Source organism: Pristiophorus japonicus, chromosome 17, assembly GCF_044704955.1.
Source record: "Pristiophorus japonicus isolate sPriJap1 chromosome 17, sPriJap1.hap1, whole genome shotgun sequence".
Classification (NCBI taxonomy): domain Eukaryota; kingdom Metazoa; phylum Chordata; class Chondrichthyes; family Pristiophoridae; genus Pristiophorus; species Pristiophorus japonicus.
This window is the reverse complement of record NC_091993.1, coordinates 43,204,436-43,226,557: the sequence shown is the minus strand read 5'-3', so window position 1 is coordinate 43,226,557 and position 22,122 is coordinate 43,204,436. Positions and strand designations below refer to the sequence as shown.

General features: G+C 43.9%; 1 protein-coding gene across 9 annotated transcripts in view; it reads left to right on the top strand.

Moving 5' to 3' along the window:
• Positions 1–22,122, top strand: part of arnt2 (aryl-hydrocarbon receptor nuclear translocator 2) — a 576,442-nt gene that overhangs the window by 308,557 nt on the left and 245,763 nt on the right. The window lies entirely within an intron of this gene.

Genomic DNA, 22,122 nt, shown 5'->3' with positions numbered 1-22,122 from the left:
AATTTATTCCCTTTCTGTACCTCATTGCTAATTGGGTTGATGTAGTTTTGATTCCTTTAGGAAAGGAAGCTGTCATCTCTTGAACTCTTGTTTGGAAAAAATGCTGCTGGTAATTTTTATATATTTTTTCAAAAATACCAGCACAAAATTCACAATTTGTAACCCCTCAGATAAACCTTTTTGTATTTTAAGGAAAAATGAAGCTCAATTACCTTCTGCTTACCAAAGTGGCCATTGGCAATGAGTGTTGGTGGGCTATTGAACTATATGGGCGACATCAAGGCCAAGCCTGATACTGGGACCACCATATATCTGTACACAAATACATTTGCTGCAGGAGTCCCTGGAATAGTGATCAGGAACAGGCACCCTGGGCTATTTTCTCTTAATCCAGTAATGGTGAGGCTAATTGCAGCGCCCTGACTATTGCCTCAGACAGCTCAGCACAGATTAGGGTTTGAACACTCCTGCTCCATGTGCCTCAGCTACTGGTCATCTGAGGGATGCTCCAACTGCTCCACGTATCAGAATGTCAACATAATGGAGCAAGAATCTTCACTATTACTAATCATTGATACTTAATTAAAGATCAGTAAATAATACAAAGTTCCTTCAAGTGACATGTTGCCTGTTTTCCAAATTTTACTTATTTGGACAAAGATACACCTCATAAATCAACAGGGCAGTTTTATTTTCCAGTCCTGCATAACCTCCTTTTGATAGTCTAACTTCTGAACATGAGTGGTAGCAAACACAAGGCTTCAAAGATAAGGGGCTGGATTTTTAGGCTTTTCTGTTTTCGGGGCGAAAACAGAGGTGGGTGGAAAAGTTACCGGCTGGGAATAGGTTGCGCTTTAGTAAGGAAATGTGCCAGGGTGTGCAGCGCGAAGGGAGGCATTGCACAACTTTCAAGGTGCAAAAATGGGAACCTCGCGAACTAAAGTGCTGGCTGTGTGCGCTCCAAGAGGCGCCTTGTGGGGTTGGGGAGGTGGGGGGGACATTTTATAAAATAAAACACAAAAACATTCCCAAAACATTGGCCAGGCCACCGCAACGCAAATCGCTAAAAAAATTAAAAGAACACTCGCACTTACCTTTGCAGCCCATTACCTTCCTCGCCGCAGCCCATGATTTCCCAGGCTATCATTGCAAGGCGCGATTGCAGGCATACGAGTCAAAACTCGGACATTGTCACGACGTGAAGCTTTGCCCAGCGCGCCGCCGTAAAACCCGGCCCGTAGCTCCCGACCGGATGCAGGAGACCTTGCCTCCTCATTTCACGCTCCGGGGCAAGACCCGGAGCGCAAAGGACCAGAAAATCCAGCCTAAGGAGTTGGTGTTGTAGCTTCAGGGAAGTGGCTATCTGGATTAAATACAATGGACAGTGGAAAATATTTGGCTTTTAGTGCAAGTTGCTTAATGTGGGATTTGGCAGCTTGAAAGAAAAGACATACAATGTAGCGAAGATAAGTGGTAGGCTAGAAGATTGCGAAAATTTTAGAAACCAACAAAGAATGACTAAGAAAATTACAGAGGGAGAAAATAGATTGAGAGTAAACTTGCAAGAAATGTAAAAACAGACAGCAAGAGCTTCTACAAATATATAAAAAAGAAGAGAGTATCTAAAGTAAATGTTGGTCCCTTAGAGGATGAGACTGGGGAATTAATAATGGGAAACAAGGAAACGGCAGAGACTTTGAACAAATATTTTATATCTGTCTTCACGTTAGAAGACGCTAAAAGCATCCCAATAATAGTAGAAAATCAGGGGCAAAAGGGAGGGAGGAAATTAAAACAATCATTATCATTAGAGAAAAAGTATTAGGCAAACTAATGGGATTAATGGACCCGATGGCCTGCATCCTAGGGTCTTAAAAGAAGTGGCTGCAGAGATAGTTGGTGCATTGGTTGTAATCTTCCAAAATTCCCCAGATTATGGAAAGGTCCCAGTGGATTGGAAAACCGCAAACGTAATGCCCTTATTCAAGGAGGAAGATGGAAAGCAGGAAATTATAGGCCAGTAAACCTAACATGTCATTGGGAAAATGCTGGACTCCATTATTAAGGAAGTAATAGCAGGACATTTAGAAAATCATAATAAAACCAAGCAGAGTCAACGTGGTTTAATGAAAGGGAAATCGTGTTTGACACATTTATTAGAGTTCTTTGAGGATATAATGAGCAGAGTAGATAAAGGGGAACCAGTAGATGTAGTGTATTTGGATTTCCAAAACACATTTGATAAGGTGCCACATAAAAGGTTACTACACAAGATAAGAGCTCATGGTGTTGGGGGTAATAGCATGGATAGAGGATTGGCTAAAAGGAAACAGAGAATCTGAATAAATAGGTCATTTTCAGGTTGACAAACTGTAACTAGTGGGGTGCCACAGGGATCAGTGCTGGGGCCTCAACTATTTACAGTCTATTAATGACTTGGATGAAGGGACTGAGTGTACTGTAGCCAAGTTTGCCGATAATACAAAGATGTGTAGGAAAGCAAGTTGTGAGAAGGACACAAAGAGCCTGCTAAGGGATATAGATAGGTTAAATGAGTGGGCAAAAATTTGGCAGATGGAGTATAATGTGGGAAACTGTGAGGTTATCCACTTTGGTAGGAAGAATAGAAAACCAAAATATTATTTAACTGGAGAGAGGCTGCAGAATGCTGTGGTACAGAGGGATCTGGGTGTCCTCATACATGAAAAACAAAAAGTTAGCATGCAGGTACAGCAAGTAATTAGGAAGGCAAATGGAATGTTGGCCTTTATTGTAAGTGGGATGGAGTATAAAAGTAAGTCCTGCTACAACTGTACAGGATGTTGGTGAGACCACACCTAGAGTACTGCGTACAATTTTGGTCTCCTTATTTAAGGAGGGATTTACTTGCATTGCAGGCAGTTCAGAGAAGGTTCACTAGGTTGATTCGTGGAATGAAGGGATTGTCTGATGAAGAAAGGTTGGGCCTGTTGGGGTAGAAGGGAGACTTCTCTTCCTCGAGGTGGACTCCCGCTAGAACGGCGCACATTGGAGAGGCCCGCCTAATTTGTGGAACAGAAATTGCGCCGAATACTTACCTTGTGATTCTCGGATATATGTCGGGCCGTTTCCAGCTCGGCGCGGCGCAGCAGGAACTGCTGGGCACGGAGCTACAGCCCTGCGCCAAAAAGAGTGTCAGCAGCTGCGCGCGTGCGCAGTGGCTCCTGGCCCTCCCAGCGCATCCTGTCTCCAGGCGACGACCCTATCCCTGGCCGAAGGGAGGTCGCCCTTATCCCGGGCCAAGTGGCCTGACTGCCCTTACCTCTTCCGCGGGGCCCGCCCAGCATCTCCTGGGGGCAGGCCCCGCCCGAACTCCTCATCGGCGGCGGGGCCCGGCATCTCGCTGGGGGTGGGCCCCGCCCTAGCCGCTCTTCAACAGGCTGTTGGAGGGCTCCCGGTGCTGCAGTAGGTGAATATAAACTTTTAATTTTTTATTGATTGATTTATTTTTTAATTTTTTAATTTTTCTTTTTGATTGGTTGATTTATTGATTTATTCATCATTTATTATTGATGATGGCTCTTTATCAGTAAAAGTGAAGTGTTTAATGCTTTGTAAAATCCCCTAACTTCCCTCTAACTTCCCTCCCCCCTGCCCCATCTCTCGCTCCCTGCGCCTAATTCCTAAGATGTAGGCAAGGCTTTTCTGAGCGTACAAAAATCTACACTTATTCCATTCTAAGTTAGTTTGGAGTAAGTTTTCGCTGCCTAAACTTGCAAAACAGGCGTGAGTGGCTGATAACGCCCCCTTTTGGAAAAAAAACTTTTCTAAAACCAAACTATTCTAACTAACTAGAATTGGAGTAAACTAAATGCTCAGAATTGCAATTTCTAAGATACTCCATACTAAACTAGTTGCTCCAAAAAAATAGGAGCAACTCGGGCCGAGACTTGAGCCCAAGGAGTGACACCCGCCCTCTGTGTAGTGAGCACGGAATCACTTCGATGAAAACTTCGGTTCAACCGGGTTTTATTCGAGCATGCAAGGGAAATGTTCCGAGGAACACTTCCCAGAGCAACAGTTTGTAATGACATTTATACATATTCTAAGGGGTGCCACTCTCCTACAAAACCATCGATTGGTCTACTGCTATCAGCGAAGTAACATTGATTCGTTGCCTCTTATCAGACTAGCTGTGAGTGGTCCTTCTCCACCTGTCCATCTCCCATCACATGTCCCCCTTCTGGAATGTGTTATTCAATGGTGTCACTTTGCCTCAGTTTCTCATGATGTGTGAAGTAACCTTGCTTCCCAGGGTTTGATACCTTGTTCCCAAAACACCTGCTTTCTTATCCTGTTCCCAAGAAGACTTTAGTCATAATGTCCTAGGTTCTCATGAGATACTGATGCTGTTTACAATTTATGTTCCCAAACACTTTACTCTCCATTGTCCTTGGCAAGTCTTGTTCTCTATACTGAATGGTGGTTCATTAACCATCAGGCTTTGCAACCTAGCAAGCTGTGCTGCTTCCCCTATATGTAAAGCGAGTGTACAAGCATGCTTTACATACATAAGCGAGTTTTACATACAATTACACTCCCTATAGAAACAGAGGAACTCCCGATTCCTCAGAACCTCGTAATAATGATGATCCCTACAATTTCAGTTCGGATATCGGTTTTCCTCTCCTTACAGACCTGTAATAATTTTAGTTTAGAAAAATGAAAAGTGATCTTATTGAAACATAAGATGCTGTGGGAGCTTGACAGGGTAGATGCAGAGAGGATGTTTCCCCTCTTGGGGAAACTAGAACTAGGGGGCATAGTTTCAGAATAAGGGGTCGTTCATTTAAGACTGAGATGTGGAGGAATTTCTTCTGAGTGTCGTGAATCTTTGGAATTCTCTGCCCCAGAGAGCTGTGGAGGCTGGGTCATTGAATATATTTAAGGTGGAGATGGACAGATTGTTGAACTATCGGGGAGTCGAGAGCTATGGGGAACAGGCTGGAAAGTGGAATTGAGGCCAAGATCAGATCAGCCATGATATTGAATGGCGGAGCAGGCTCGAGGGGCCGTATGGCCTACTCCTGCTCCTGTTTCTTATGTTCTTGTGTTGATTTATCTGCAGTTCCACGGCAGCTAAGACTCAAAATTGAGCTCCGTGGCATTCAGCCATGGTTCCTGCTTTTCAGCCACCAGTTGACAGACAAAGCCAACAATTTGGTTTTTAGTCCATAAACCAGATTTGTAAGAGTTCAGGAGTCAAATTTATTGAAATTTCAGTAAAGAAATCCCATACAAGTGAAAATGTATATAATATACATAAAAAAAAAATATATATATAAAAACCTACCTCTTTGGCCAAACTTTTTCTCCTGTGAATGCAAAAATAAACAGGTCAGTTTTATTTTCCAGTCTGAATGATAGCAGTCTCACTTCTGAGTCAGTGGTCATGGTTCAAGTCCCACTCCAGAGACTTGAGCACGTCAACCAGGCTGACACTTCAGTGCAGTACTGAGAGAGTGCTGCACTATTGGAGGGACCATTTTTTTGCTAAACTTTAAACAGATTCTGTGGTCATTATCTCAATGCTGCGTATCCTACATACAGTGACTACACTTCAAAAGTACCGAATTGGCTGTAAAGCACTTTGGGACATCCTCTGGTCATGAAAGGTACAATATGATTGCAAGTTCTCTTTTTTTAAATCAGAAACTACCAAATGCATCTCTCGTGCACACACACGAATTATATATACAACAACTTGTATTTATATAGTGCCTTTAACGTAGTATAATTTCCCACGGCATTCACAGGAGAAAAAGCTTGGCCAAAGAGGTAGGTTTTTATATTTTTTTTTAAATGTATATTATATATATTTTCACTTGTATGGGATTTTTTTTCTGAAATTTCAATAAATTTGCTGGTCAAATTTTGCCTTTTAAGATCAAACAATCGGCTGGGTACCATATCAGCTGGATCTGCCATGTGGTCAGCAGCATGCTGTAATTGCAGGTGACAGTATAATGCTACAGAACACGACACATGTTGCTGCAGCTGTTCCTTGCACTTACCTTTCGGTTTCTGATGTATTAAAAGGCACAATTAAAGAAATACATTTGTTGAGGGATTTTAAAAATTCAGATTGTGCTGGCTTTCTGCATGTTTCAACCACATCAGCATGACTTTTTGTAGTTTTACCATAACTCTGCTGATTTGGGGTAACAGTTCTGTGTCTATCCAAAGATATATGTTTGATCAACTACTGTTCTAGTTAGCAGAACATTTTTACTGGAATCTATTGGCAATAAGAGTAAGCAGCTCAATATCAGAAGGAGCCACTCTGCCCGTGAATAGTCACTGCACTCTGCTTCATTCTGTTATTGAAAATTATACAGAATGCTTGGAAATGTCTAACTTCTTTCATTAAACCGTCAGATGTTTTTGTTAATTCAGAGCATGCAGCTTGGTAGAACAACCTCATTGATAGTTGAACCTTTGATTATTTTTAGTGCAATACATTCCCCATCCCTCTCCTGAGTAAACAATACTTGGGTAGAGGGATAATATGTCTCATCTATCTGCTTCAATGATAGCAAAGCTGGGTACCCGTAGCCTGTGAGAAGAGGAGATGCAGTATTACAAGGGAGGCTGGAAGTGTTTGAATGAGACAAACAGCCTCCATTTGACTGACCATTTTATCTGGAGGGGATGAACATTCTGGCTGGCCTATAGTTTGTATGTTATATATTTCACATCATATATATTGCACATCATTTCAGTGAAAGTGAACAGTTTATTATGTAACATTATGCATCCAGCAGTATTTCTGTACTTTATTAGTGAGAGCGTACATCTTTCAGTTTTCCCATACCCGCCCTATTAATAAAAGTGCAGTACGTCATGCTTTGCTCAGAGAGCAGCATAGTAGGTCGCCGTTTGTTTTTACTAGCATCGCAATGTAGCAAGACAAAACACCATTTTTATGAAGGTGAATTGAGCCTGTTATTTTATACTGAGAATATACTCTTTTGTCTCACACCCATAAAATTATTTCTGACCTCTCCTAAGCTGTTGAGGTTATCAGTGATTTGATAATGTATGCATAAAAAAGAGAGGGAGGTTATTGAAACTGGTGGGCATCTGGTTTCGAACCTGTGAGCATCGTGTACAGGTTTCCTTTCCTCGGAGAGATAAGACATGAGCTGCAATGGGAAACTTGGACCTGTGTGTTGCATACTCGGGGCCAAGAATAATACGGGAACTGTATCATCAGTTCCAGGGCTTGTTTTATCTGTTTTGTAATCAGAAGCTCTAGATCTGGATACTCGTACGGGTTCTGTATCCTTTGTGACCCTGTGGTCGGGTGTGGTGTAGGTTACTGTTGATGGAAGGGTGTTGGTTGTTGAGCTAAAATGAAGGAAGCTTTTTCAAGGATTTAATTACAAATTTTCAAAAGCAAAAGAAACTCAGTTATGTGTTTCAGTTATCTGAGAACAGTAAGTATTTGAGTGAGATGGATAAGGGAGTTGGAGCTAAAATCTAATCCTTAAAGGGGGCTCATTTGAGGAGTACTTTTTGTCTATAATCCTCATTTTCAAATCTCCCTGCAGCCTCACTCCAGTCTTCTCCAGCTTTATGTCCCAACATGCACCATCTGTTCATCTAACTTATCTACTGTTAGTTTCTCTGCTCCACTCCACCATTACTGAGAGCCTTCACCCATCACCCCTGTGCTCGCTGACATACATTGGCTCCCAATCTGTAATGCCTCAATTTTAAAATTTGCGTTTTTGTTTTCAAATCCTCTATCGTTTTGCCCCTTACCATCTCTGTAACCTCCTCCAACCCCACATCAAGATCTCTGCGCTCTTCTAATTCTGCCCACTTGTACATCACCAATATTCATCGTCCACCGTTGGCGGCCTGCCTTGAACTACCTAGGCTCCTAAGCTCTGGAATTCCCCCTCAAAACCTCTCCACCTCTCCACCTCTCCACCTCTCTACCTCTCTTTGCTCTTTTAAAATGCTCCTTAAAACCTACCTCTTTGACCAAGTTTTTGGTTACCTGTCCTAATATCTCCTTATAAGAACATAAGAGTAGGCCATTTGGCCCCTGCTCTACCATTCAATAGATCATGGCTGATCTTCTACCTCAACTCCATTTTCCTGCACTATCCCTTGATTCCCTTCATATTCAAAAATCTATCGATCTCTGTCTTGAATATACTCAAAGACTAAGCCTCCACAGCCCTCTGGGGTAGAGAATTCCAATGATTCATTACCCTCTGAGTGAAGAAATTTCTCCTCATCTCAGTCCTAAATGGCCGACCCTTTATTCTGCAACTATGACTCCTGTTTCTAGACTCCCCAACCAGGGGAAACACCCTCCCTGCATCTACCTGACAAGCCCTGTAAGAATTTTGTATGTTTCAATGACATCACCTCTCATTCTTCTAAACTCTAGAGAATATAGCCCTCGTCTACTCAATCTCTCCTCATAGGACAATCCTCCCATCGCAGAAATCAGTCTGTTGAACCTTTATTGCTCTCTCTATGGCAAGTATATATCCTTCCTTAGGTAAGGAGACAAAAACTACACAATACTCCAGGTGTGGTCTCACCAGGGCCCTATATAATTGCAGTTAGACAGCTTTACTCATATATTCAAATCCTCTTATAATAAAAGCCAATTGCTTTCTTAATTGCTTGCTGTACCTACATGTTAACTTTCAGTGATTCGTGCACAAGGACACCCGGGTCCCTCTGGATACCAACATTTCCCAATCTCTCACCATTTAAAATAAGTGCTGTGCTGGCACATGCTTAATAATAGATTCTCGCATTTTCCCTACTACTGATGTCCGGCTAACTGGTCTGTATTTCCCTGTTTTCTCTCTCCCTCCTTTCTTAAATAGCATGGTTACATTTGCTACCTTCCAATCTGCTGGAACCGTTCTAGACTTTATGGAATTTTGGACGATGACAACCAATGCATCCACTATCTCTATAGCCACCTCTTTCAAAACCCTCGGATGTAAGTCCAGGGGATTTATCGGCTTTCAGTCCCATTAGTTTCTCCAGTACATTCTTTTTTACTGCAACTAATTTATTTCAGTTCTTCATTCTCCCACTATTTCCACCACTTCTGGGAGTTTTTTTGCATCTTCTTCCATGAAGACAGACACAAAGTATTTGTTTAATTTCTCTGTCATTTCCTTATTTCCCATTATGCGGCTAGAATTTTATTTGATAATGCTCCTGTGAAGTGCCTTGGGACATTTTATATTTTGATCTATATTAATGACCTGGACTTGGGTATACGGGGCATAATTTCAAAGTTTGCAGATAACACGAAACTCGTAAATGTAGTAAACGGTGAAGAGGATAATAACAGACTACAGGAGGACATAGGCAGTCTGGTGAAATGGGCAGACACATTGCAGATGAAATTTAGCATAGAGAAGTGTGAAGTAATGCATTTTGGTAGGAAGAATGAGGAGAGGCAAAAAAACAAAATGGTGCAATTTTAAGGCCCCAAGTTTCCACATGATTTGCACCTGATTTTTAGGAACAACTGGTGAAGTCTGGAGTATCGTAGAAATCGGAATTCTCCACATTTAAGTTTTCTGCAGTTCTAGTCAGGTAGAACAGTTTCACTTTTGAACAGAATTTTTTTTTCAAAAGGGGGCGTGTCCGGCCACTGACGCCTGATTTGAAAGTTTCCACAGTGAAAACGTACTCCAAACTAACTTAGAATGGAGCAAGTGAAGATTTTTGTACGCTTGAAAAAACCTTGTCTACACATTAAAAAATCAGGTGCAGGTTACAAATTAGGCGTCGGGAACGAGGTGGGGGGGGGAAGGGAAGTCATTAAATTCTACAATCAATCCTTAGTTATACTTACACAAATATTATACAAATAAATCCAACCTGAATAAAAATTTATAAGCAAAGAAAAGGTTAAATAAACCATCTTCCTACGTGTGTAAAAGTGCTTCAGGCAGGCCTTTCAGGCAGTGGTGTGGCGTCGGTCCCGACGGCAGGGGCAAGAAGCAGCAAGCAGCCTCAGTGCTGATCATGGAAGGGCAATGTGGTTTTATTAAAAAATTTTAAAAATTGAACAGCTACAAAGAATTTGAATAGTCTCAAACAAGTGCATGTGTCCCGTTTATCACAGTCTATCTTTAATTACAGAATGAGTGGTGGAGATTGAAACGGTAACGAGTTGTAAAGGCTGAATTAAAAGGCACAGTTGCTGCAGTAACACTGGTTAAAGAGCCAACATTAATTCAGCAGGTGATTTATTCAGCAGTGCTGCTAAAAGCGCTCCCTCACACACAGAAATATCAAGAAAATTAAAATACAAGCCTTTGCAAGGGTTCAATAAACAGATTTTCACTTTTTCTGCAGCACTTTTAAAAATGGCCGAGTGCCAATGTTTACTTCAGACTGCGCGTGCACGAACGCTCCAACGCGCACGCGCAGGGTTGCTGGCAGCAAAAAAACTCATTTAAATTGTACCTGCCCCTTCCTACTTACAAAATCGGCGCGAGTGGTAGGCTCCGCCCCCTGTGCGCCGCGCCAAGCAGACATCAAGCTGCAAGGAGCTCGAGAATACCGCGATATTTTCAGGCGCCATTTTCGGCACAAAAAACAGGCGCCCAGCTCTGAGGGGCGCCTTTTTCGCCGCGTGTGGAAACTTGGGGCCCACAGGTGGTGCAGGAACAGAGAGACCTGGGAATGTGCATGCACAAATCTGTGAAGCTGGTAGGACAAGTTGAGAAGGCGATTTTAAAAAAGCATGCGGTATCTTTGGCTTTATAAACCGTGGCATAGAGTACAAAAGCAAGGGTTATGCTCAAACATTATAAAACACTGGTTAGGCCCAGCTGGAGTATTGTGTCCATCACACTTTAAGAAGAATGTCAAGGCCTTGGAGAGGGTGCAGAGTAGATTTATTAGAATGGTACCAGGGATGCGGGACTTCAGATACATGGAGAGACTAGAGAAGCTGGAGTTGTTCTCCTTAGAGAAAGTTAAAGCAAGTTTTAATAGAGGTGTTCAAAATCAGGAAGCGTTGTGATAAAATAAGGAGAACCTGTTTCCAGTGACAGAAGGCTTGGTAACCAGAGGACAAGGGGGCCGAAATTGGTGAAGAACCGCTGTTGGCCGCCGAGATATCTGACGGTACTCTGGGCGGGGTTTTCGACAAAACGGTCCTTGAAAGGGCGGCCGGTGGCAAAAGAGGGACTTGCAGCATCAATCTGGGCGGCAGCAGACGGGAGCTCTCATTCTCGGCGGCAAAGGCGCTTGCCGCCCAAGTGCTGCCGAAGATGGAGTCGGGTCCATAGAGGGTCGAAGACCTGCAAATAAAAAGCATTAAAAAAAACATCGGAAGACCTTCAGGGGACCCCATCAATGTAAGTCGCTATGAAGAACATTTTTTAACATTGTTTACTAACTTTTTTTTTCAGCTCATACTCACCATCAGGAATAGGCCAGCCTCCTCGCAGCGGTCCACCCCTGTTCTAGCGCCGATTCCCACCGGCTCCTGGCCGCACCAATCTAGGATCGCGGCAGCGGGAGGTCAGTTGCGCCATTCGGCCGTCTGCTGACATCAGCGGCCGGTTCCTCTCCCCTCCCGTCTGCTCCAGACCAAATCGAAAGTGGCACTGGGCGCAACTCGAGGAGGAATGTTGGCGGCAGTGGGTGGTAAGGCCATCAATTTCGGCCCCATAGAGTTTAGATAATTGGCAAAAGAACCAGAGGCTACATGTGGGGAAAAAAAATTTACGCAGGAAGTTGTTGTGATCTGGAATGCACTGCCTGAAAGGGTGGTGGAAGCTAATTCAATATTAAATAATTTTATAATAAAGGCGCTATATAAATATATGTTGTTGCATCATTGACTTCTCTCCTTGAACTCCATTTCCTTGCTATCACTGTTCCCACCTTCAGAAGTTTCCTCAAAATCTATGTCTTCCACCATCCATTCACACCCCAGCCCTAACGTTCCTCCCAGTTCCCACTCAGCAACCTCTAATCTTCCTGTGAAGCACCACAGGACAAGTAATTATGTGGAAGGCACTATGTAAGTGCAAGTTGTTGTTAAGGTACTCCAGTTTTAGAAAAAAATACATATACTTGCGTATTATGGACTTTCTCCATTGGAAACAACTGATTTTGGACATGCCTCAGAGCTATGGAAACCTGGAAACCATCCTGACATCTGGAGATTAGAGTATTTCTAAGTCAAATAAAATTCTGGTGAGTATATCATTTTTGTCCATAAAATAAATGGAGAGTACTTTGAACAAAAAGTTTCCTCCAGCCGGTCCTAACTCACCTTTCCCTTTTGGATTCAACAATCTAAACAGCATCACTGCAATCAATCAGTGTGCTCATTTTGTGCATAAATATATCATGTTATCAAAACAATTACATTTATTAAGATATCAGCAAAAATGCTGCATGACACACAAAAGGAATACATATTGTTATAATTTGTATGTATTTAATGTTTTAGTTTAGTAATATTGCAAGATTTCTTGTGAGTGGGAATAATTAATATTTTGACAGCTTCAGTAGGCCAAAGGTCATGAGTCTCAACCTGAGACACAGGACTGTTCTGCTAATGGTGCTTTGCTGGCATCTGAGTGAGTTCCTAAACACACGCTTAGTTAATCATCCAAATGCATGGCACGAGCAATTTATGACAATTCCCAGCACTTAGGACGTGAGTCGGGAGAACAATATGTTGGTGCTACTGGCTACAATCCAGCTGTTTTGGTTATTTCTTTTGTACTTGCAGTTCAGTTCTCACTGAATTCCTTAATCTAACTGTAACCAAAGGTTTGTGTTTCAAATTCGGTGGAATTTGTTGACAGGCTGTTGATTAAATTGTGCTTGCATTGCATCACTATTGTTTGAAAAACTTTCATTTTTATTTTGTTGTATTGTATTGTCCACGTTCCACATAAAGCCAGTGGTTATAAGAACATAAGAAATAGGAACAGGAATAGGCCATACGGCCCCTCGAGCCTGCTCCGCCATTTAATACGATCATGGACTCAGCTCCACTTCCCTGCCCGTTCCCCATAATCCCTTATCCCCTTATCGTTTAAGAAACTGTCTATTTCTTCTTAAATTTATTCAATGTCCCAGCTTCCACAACTCACTGAGGCAGCGAATTCCACAGATTTATAACCCTCTGAGAGAAGAAATTTCTCCTCATCTCAGTTTTAAATGGGCGGCCCCTTATTCTAAGATCATGCCCTCTAGTTCTAGTCTCCCCCATCAGTGGAAACATCCTCTCTGCATCCACCTTGTCAAGCCCCCTCATAATCTTATACATTTCGATAAGATCACCTCTCTTTCTTCTGAATTCCAATGAGTAGAGGCCCAACCTACTCAACCTTTCCTTATATGTCAACCCACTCATCCCCGGAATCAACCGAGTGAACCTTCTCTGAACTGCCTTCAAAGCAAGTAAATCCTTTCGTAAATATGAAAACCAAAACTGCACGCAGTATTCCAGGTGTGGCCTCACCAATACTCTGTATAGCTGTAGCAAGACTTCCCTGCTTTTATACTCCATCCCCTTTGCAATAAAGGCCAAGATTCCATTGGCCTTCCTGATCATTTGCTGTACCTGCATATTAAACTTCTGTGTTTCATGCACAAGTACCCCCAGGTCCTGCTGTACTGTGGCACTTTGCAATCTTTTTCCATTTAAATAATAACTTGCTCTTTGATTTTTTTCTGCCAAAGTGCATGACCTCACTCTTTCCAACATTATATTCCATCTGCCAAATTTTTGCCCACTCACTTAGCCTGTCTATGTCCTTTTGCAGATTTTTTGTGTCCTCCTCACACATTGATCAACCATGATCTTGTTGAATGGCGGTGCAGGCTTGAAGGGCCGAATGGCCTACTCCTGTATCTATTTTCTATGTTTCTATTGCTTTTCCTCCCATCTTTGTATCGTCAGCAAACTTGGCCACGTTACATTCAGTCCCTTCTTCCAAGTTGTTAATATAGATTATAAATAGTTGGGATCCCAGCACTGATGCCTGCGGCACCCCACTAGTTACTGGTTGCCAACCCGAGAATGAACCATTTATCCCAATTCTCTGTTTTCTGTTCGTTAGCCAATCCTCTATCCATGCTATATATTACCCCCAACCCTGTGAACTTGCAGTAATCTTTTATGTGGCACCTTGTCAAATGTCTTCTGGAAGTCCAAATACACCATATCCACTGGTTCCCCTTTGTGTACCCAATGATCTCAAAGGTGACCGATCCACAATTTTGGTAATTATTACCAATGACTAATCAGGAAAAAAATACACTGGCCAACAAGTTTCATTAGTTCCCATTTTCTGGCATGGCTTTAAAACTGCAAAGCACAAGTCAGGAGTGTGATGGAATACTTTGCACTTGCCTGGATGGTTGCAGCTGCAACAACACTCAAGAAGTTCAACACCATCCAGAACAAAGCAGTCCACTTGATCAGCATTCATCCATCAGCTTAAACATCTACTCCCTCCACCACCGGTGTATCATGGCTGCAGTGTGTACCATCTACAGGATGCACTACAGCAAGACGCCAGGGTTACTCGGACAGCACCTCCCAAACCCGCAACTTCCACTGATATAGGAACACCACCATCACCTCCAAGATCCCCTCCAGATCACATGCCATCTTGGCGGACATATATTGCTGTTCCTTCATCGTCACTGGGTCAAAATCCTGGAATTCCTTACCTAACAGCTTTGTGGGAGCATCTTCATTATATGGACAACTACAGTGGTTCAAGAGGAAAGCTTACCACAATCTTCTCAAGGGATGGGAGTAAGGATGGGCACTAAATGCCAGCCTTGCCAGTGATGCCAACGTTCTGAAGAATGATTAAGAAAAGGTGGTCTTCTTTCATATGGTAGTAGCAAATCAAATGTCAATATCTAAGTCAGATATCCAGGCCATAGCTTCCTGTGTAACAGCGTGGATATCTTGTAGGCTGCCTGTGAGTTTCCTCCGAGGGCAGTGCTCAGTGATGTGCTCCAGGGTCTGATTAGGAATTCCACAGTCACTTGATGGGGCTGCTTTAATCTTCCACCTATGGAGAAGATGGCAGCATCGACCATGTTCTGAGGCGGTTGATGGTTGTCCACTGTTGGCGAGGAAGGTTTGCTCCTTCAGGTTGTACTGTGTGCTCCTCTATAAGGATCCATTCCGTATGTCTCAGTTCTTTCAAGCAAAGCTTCGGGCTATCTTTGACCTACAGGGAGAGTGGAGAGCACCAGTTCAAACTGTCACAGGACAGGAGAGTGGAGAGCACCAGTTCAAACTGTCACAGGATGGGAGAGTGGAGAGCACCAGTTCAAGCTGTCACAGGAGCATCCAGTCGTGCCCCGGTAACTGCCCCCAAAGGAAGTGGAGTTTGGGAAATTACACTCCGTTTCCATTGAGGGGCGGTAAGGCCAATTCTGTGGTGGGAGCAGGACTTTCACGCTGAGGGCTAAAATTCCCTGACCCAGAAGGTTACCGCCCCCAAGATGGGAGCCTGTGCGGGGAGGCAGAGGGAAGATGAGGGAAGACGGGGGCGGGGGATGGAGGGAGAGTGGTGGAGGTGGGGGGCGGAGAAACCCAGGGCGGGGGAAAGGAGGGGCCACATTGCAGCGAAGGTCTGGGGGGGGGGCGAAGTGTGTTGGAGGGGCGGGCCTGGGGGCTCTGTGCCTCGGTGCGGGGAGTGTTCAGAGTGCGGTGGATGGGTTGACTGCGCAGATGGCGGTTGGTGGAGGTGGTGTGGTTGGCGTGGCTCCGGGGTGGCCGGGACTGGGGGCTCGACATCCGGCGGTGTTCGGCATTTGGGAAGGATTCTGACGAGGCGGGTTGGGTGCGGGGGGAGTGTTCCCGGTGTTGGTGGGTCTGGAGCCGGGGGGTGGCACACTCTTGGGATGGGGGGGTGGGCTGTTTGGGGCTGGGATGGGGGGAGACTTCTTCACTCGGGGGGCTGTTGGCCTGTGGGGTTCCCTGCCACGGAGAGTTGTTGATGCCAGTTCATTGGATGTGTTCGGGAGGGAGTTGGATGTGGTCCTTGTGGCTGGGGGGGTCGGAGGAGTGTGGAGGGGGCAGGGGGGGAGGTGCTGGGGTGGGTGACCAGCCATGATCTTGTTGAATGGCGGTGCAGGCTCGAAGGGCCGAACTGCCTACTCCTGCACCTATTTTCTATGTTTCTATATTTCAATCAAGGAAATCTGTATGAAGGCATGAAACAGAATTTTGACACCAGTCTGGTTGATGCTAGGTTGCAAACCAACCTGTTATACCAGTCTTACACCCACATGGAAGATTGCATGTACATACAATAATTTCAGAATAAAATAAATCACTTGTTGGCAGCTTGCCTTTTTCCTGTCCCAGCTGCATCAATTCCCAGCACCTGAATCTACTGTTTCCACTATTTCTACTGGAAAATGAGTGCCATAGAGGGGACAAAGATGGTAATTAAATACATTTAGTGTGTTCATAGAGTAAGTGCGAAATGCTACCCTTTGTGTCTTTTGTGTTCTTTCCTGTCAGTCTACATTTCTCACCCTGTGGTTAGGTATCTGCAGCGGAGCCCTATAAGCTATCTCTCTGATAGCAGTTCCTTTGGTGGAAGGTGGCTCATCCAATTGTGGATTCTGGTTTGAAAGATTCTCACATGATCAGTGGGAGGTCCTGGTGGAGATTGAGATATGGTGCCTCAAACAATCTCCATGGTGGATTCACTGCTTCTAGTGGGACTTGCAAAGATATGTGTCCAGGGTTTTCTGACATTAGGAATAGACTGCTAGCCTAAGTTCTAACAGAAAGGAAAAGGAGGTGGGGTAGCGTTGCTGGTTAAAGAGGAAATTAACACAATAGTAAGGAAGGACATTAGCTTCGATGATGTGGCATCTGTATGGGTAGAACTGTTGAACATCAAAGGGCAGAACACGCTAGTGGGAGTTGTGTACAGACCACTAAACAGTAGTAGTGAGGTTGGGGACGGCATCAAACAGGAAATTAAGGATGCGTGCAATAAAGGGACAGCAGTTATCATGGGCGACTTTAATCTACATATAAATTGGGCTAACCAAGCTGGTAGTAATGCGGTGGAGGAGGATTTCCTGGAGTGTATTAGGGATGGTTTTCTAGACCAATATGTCGAGGAACCAACTGGAGAGCTGGCCAAGCTAGACTGGGTGTTGTGTAATGAGAGAGGACTAATTAGCAATCTTGTTGTGCGAGGCCCCCTAGGGAAGAGTGACCATAATATGGTAGAATTCTTTATTAAGGTGGAGAGTGACAGTGTTAATTCAGAGACTAGGGTCCTGAACTTAAGGAAAGGTAACTTCGATGGTATGAGACGGGAATTGGCTAGGATAGACTGGCAAATGACACTTAAAGGGTTGACGTGGATAGGCAATGGCAGACATTTATAGAGTACATGGATCAACTTCAACAATTGTACATCCCTGTCTGGAGTAAAAATAAAATGGGAAAGGTAGCTCAACTGTGGCTAACAAGGAAAATTTGGGATAGGGTTAAATCCAAGGAAGTGGCATATAAATTGGCCAGAAAAAACAGCAAACCTGAGGACTGGGAGAAATTTAGAATTCAGCCGAGGAGGATAAAAGGTTTAATTAGGAGGGGGAAAATAAAGTATGAGAGGAAGCTTGCAGGGAACATAAAAACTGACTGTAAAAGCTTCTATAGATACATGAAGAGAAAACGATTAGTGAAGACAAACGTAGGTCCCTTGCAGTCAGAATCAGGTGAATTTATAGTGGGGTACAAAGAAATGGCAGACCAATTGAACAAATACTTTGGATCTGTCTTCACTAAGGAAGACACAAATAACCTTCCGGAAATACTAGGGGTTCGAGGGTCTAGCGAAAAGGAGGAACTGAAGGAAATCCTTATTAGTCAGGAAATTGTGTTAGGGAAATTGATGGGATTGAAGGCCGATAAATCCCCAGGGCCTGATAGGCTGCATCCCAGAGTACTTAAGGAAATGGCCCTAGAAATCGTGGATGCATTGGTGATCATTTTCCCAACAGTTTATCGACTCTGGATCAGTTCCTATGGACTGGAGGGTAGCTAATGTAACACCACTTTTTAAAAAAGGAGGGAGAGAGAAAACGGAATTTTTGACTGGGTTAGCCTGACAGCGGTGGTGGGGAAAATGTTGGAATCAATTATTAAAGATGAAATAGCAGCGCATCTGGAAAGCAGTGACAGGATCGGTCCAAGTCAGCATGGATTTATGAAAGGGAAATCATGCTTGACAAATCTCCGAGAATTTTTTGAAGATGTAACTAGTAGAGTGGACAAGGGAGAACCAGTGGATGTGGTGTATTTGGACTTTCAAAAGGCTTTTAACAAGGTCCCACACAAGAGATTAGTGTGCAAAATTAAAGCACATATATTGGGGGTAATGTACTGACGTGGATAGAGAACTGGTTGGCAGACAGGAAGCAGAGAGTTGGAATAAACGGGTCCTTTTCAGAATGGCAGGCAGTGACCAGTGGGATGCCACAGGGTTCAGTGCTGGGACCCCAGCCATTTACAATATACATTAATGATTTAGATGAAGGAATTGAGTGTAATATCTCCAAGTTTGCAGATGACACTAAGCTGGGTGGCGGTGTGAGCTGTGAGGAGGATGCTAAGAGACTGCAGGGTGACTTGGACAGGTTAGGTGAGTGGGCAAATGCATGGCAGATGCAGTATAATGTGGATAAATGTGAGGTTATCCACTTTGGTGGCAAAAACAGGAAGACAGAATATTATCTGAATGGTGACAGATTAGGAAAAGGGGAGGTGCAACGAGACCTGGGTGTCATGGTACATCAGTCATTGAAGTTTGGCATGCAGGTACAGCAGGCAGTGAAGAAGGCAAATGGCATGTTGGCTGTCATAGCTAGAGGATTTGAGTATAGGAGCAGGGAGGTTTTACTGCAGTGGTACAGAGCCTTGGTGAGGCCACACCTGGAATATTGTGTTCAGTTTTGGTCCCCTAATCTAAGGAAGGACGTTCTTGCTATTGCAGGAGTACAGCGAAGTTTCACCAGATTGATTCCTGGGATGGCAGGACTGACATATGAGGAGACTGGGCTTGTATCCACTGGAGTTTAGAAGAATGAGAGGGGATCTCATCGAAACATATAAAATTCTGACGGGATTGGACAGGTTAGAGGCAGGAAGAATGTTCCCATTGCTGGGGAGTTCCAGAACCAGGGGTCACAGTCTAAGAATAAGGGGTAAGCCATTTAGGACCGAGATGAGGAGAAACTTCTTCACTCAGAGTCGTTCACCTGTGGAATTCTCTACCGCAGAAAGTTGTTGAGGCCAGTTTGTTGGATATATTGAAAAGGAAATTAGATATGGCCTGTACGGCCAAAGGGATCAAGGGGTATGGAGAGAAAGCAGGAAAGGAGTACTGAGGCTAAATGATCAGCCATGATCTTATTGAATGGTGGTGCAGGCTCGAAGGGCCAAATGGCCTGCTCCTGCTCCTAATTTCTATGTTTCTATCTTGCTCTTTACTAAGTCTATTAGGATCCATTCATGACGCAATTACAATATCTCTGTTAAGACACAGAAGGTTCCCTTTTGGTTGTCTGCAACATTGATTGTCTTTGTCTAACCCATATGTATTTTGAAGCAGTGCTCTATTCTGCATAGTTCCTGAGTCACAGGGATTGCTAAGGTAGCCAAGTGACGTTCCTTCCATAGTGGAATGTGATGAAATAATTTGTTGTTCCAGTTTAGAGTAATTTTTAAGATCAGTCTTTCCATCTTTTCATCTGATGCCACTTGCATGATATGCGTAGCTTTCCGATACTGCAACATTCACAGCGAAGGCAAACGCACTAATCTCCTTACCTACCTCTTCGGACCTTAGGTTTAGGATGCGTGTGATTCCTTTCCAATGCACCCTGAATCCATGAGATGCTGCTCCTTGCTAAGTACATACGCCGATAATTCATGAATGTACGGAACTGCCTTTATTATCTGTGATGGTGACTGGTCTCATGGTGCGCGAGTGTTGGTATTCTCTGTACTGAAGTTGGTTTGTGTTCATCTTTGGTGTGATAAATTGTGTATATTGGCAGGATATCACAAAAGGTTTTATTTCACAGTTTAAATTATTGCATGTGTAGGCACTGAAAGAGAGTTAGTGTTATAGAAGAAACAAACAATCTTTGATTAAGTTTTCCAGCTACTATTGGAGGCTGCCTTTGTGTGGTCAGCTTGCTTGTCCAACATCCAGTCCTGGATGAGCCGCAATTTCCTCCCATTAAACGTTGGGAAAATAGAAGCCATTGTTTTCGTGCCCCGCCACAACTCCATTCCCTCACCATTGATTCCTTCTCCCTCCCCGACACTGTCTCAGGCTGAACCAGACTGTTTGCAACCTTGGCATCCTATTTGATCTTGAGCTGAGCTTCCAACCCCATACCCGCTCCATCACAAAGACTGCCTGCTTCCACCTCCGTAACATCACCCAACTCTGCCTTTGTCTCAGCCCATCTGCTGCTGAAACCCTTTTTTGTTACCCCCAGACTCGGTGTCGATTTTCATCTATTACACGCCTGGGACGTTTTCCTGCGTTAAAGGTGCATTATAAATTGAAGTTGTCATCGTAAGCTAAATTTCATATTAATTGTAGTGTGGTAAATATCAAAAAGAAATGATCTCAAGCTCTCTCTGATGGCTCAACAAGATTAGCCCATGAGAGCTGGATAACACCAGGGAGTTAGCTATGATGCCTCTCCAACCAAATAGTCTGCAGATATCCAATGTCTGAACTCGCATGAATAATGGTTATGTCGTAAAGTTGAGAAGAGATGGGGAGGCATGAAAAATTAATTGCCAGATTCCATGGTGGGTAGCCCCATTTTGACATCAATCGTCCTCCAGATTCCTGTGGTCATAAAGTTGGACTGCAGCAGTGCCTGTTGTTGGGGGCCCCCTTCTAAGACTAATCCTGCCCTGGGAGACAGCTGGACATCATCTTTCTTAATGTACCTGATTTCTAGATACAATTGAATGTTTTTTTTTCCTCTGGTGATTCCTTCAATTGGTCAACTCGCTAGTGATAAACTGCCTTGAAAGTCTGTTTCCTGGTTGGGACAAGTATCTTCCCATGATGAAGATCACTCCCTTCCTCAAGAAGTTATGCTTGAAGATAAGTCTGCTACTGGCTCACTTTGCGTTTTCCGTTACATGACACTGCAATTTTCTGTTGGCTACATCTGGATTACCTCCTGCTAGTGCCGTAAAGTGGTGAGGAAGCTCATTTCCTGCACGCTAAGCTGCTAATCAGTGATTGTGTGGCTTGACTTATATCAGCTGGGAGTCTCACCATTGCTGATCAGAAAGTGCCACATCCCCAAGTGGGCCACAGTTGAACACATTGACTGACAAATAAAAGACTTAACATCTGATAACCTCAGTATTTTGAGAGCTACATGCCTGAAAAGAAAGCTGTAAAATGATTGGGACTGAAAATGGGAATAATAACACTACTGTTTCAGATTATAAGTACAAACGAACATCCGAACAATGGCGGACAGGAAAAGACCTTCTGGTCCATCCAGCCCTTCCCATACAATTACCTTGTGTGTTATCTGGGAGTCTTGCTACTGCTGATCAGAAAGGCCAACTCTGACCACATCCTCGTATCGCGCTTCACCCACATCCTCCTTCCACCCCATCCAACCCTACCTCCTTCTGTGTCCGCCCCGGGAAAAAACTCTTTCCCGAATCTCCTACAACTGCACTTATCAACTCCCAACTGTCCAGCCTTTGACCCTCTATTCACCATGACATTTCTGCAACTGCAGATCTGCTCAATCACACCCTCACCATCACCTTTGATGCCCTAGTTCATGTTAAAAGAATTGCCCCCTCACCCTGGCCGTTCCCCCTGGTACAGCCTTGATCTTCGCTCCCTTAAGTCCAAGGTACGTAGACTTGGAACGGTTATGGCGGCCAACTGGTTTAGCCATTCACTGCCAGATCTGGCTGGACCACATAAAACACTATCGGATCCTGCTCTCGTCTGCCAAAATCACTTACTTCTGGAATATAAAGATAAACCC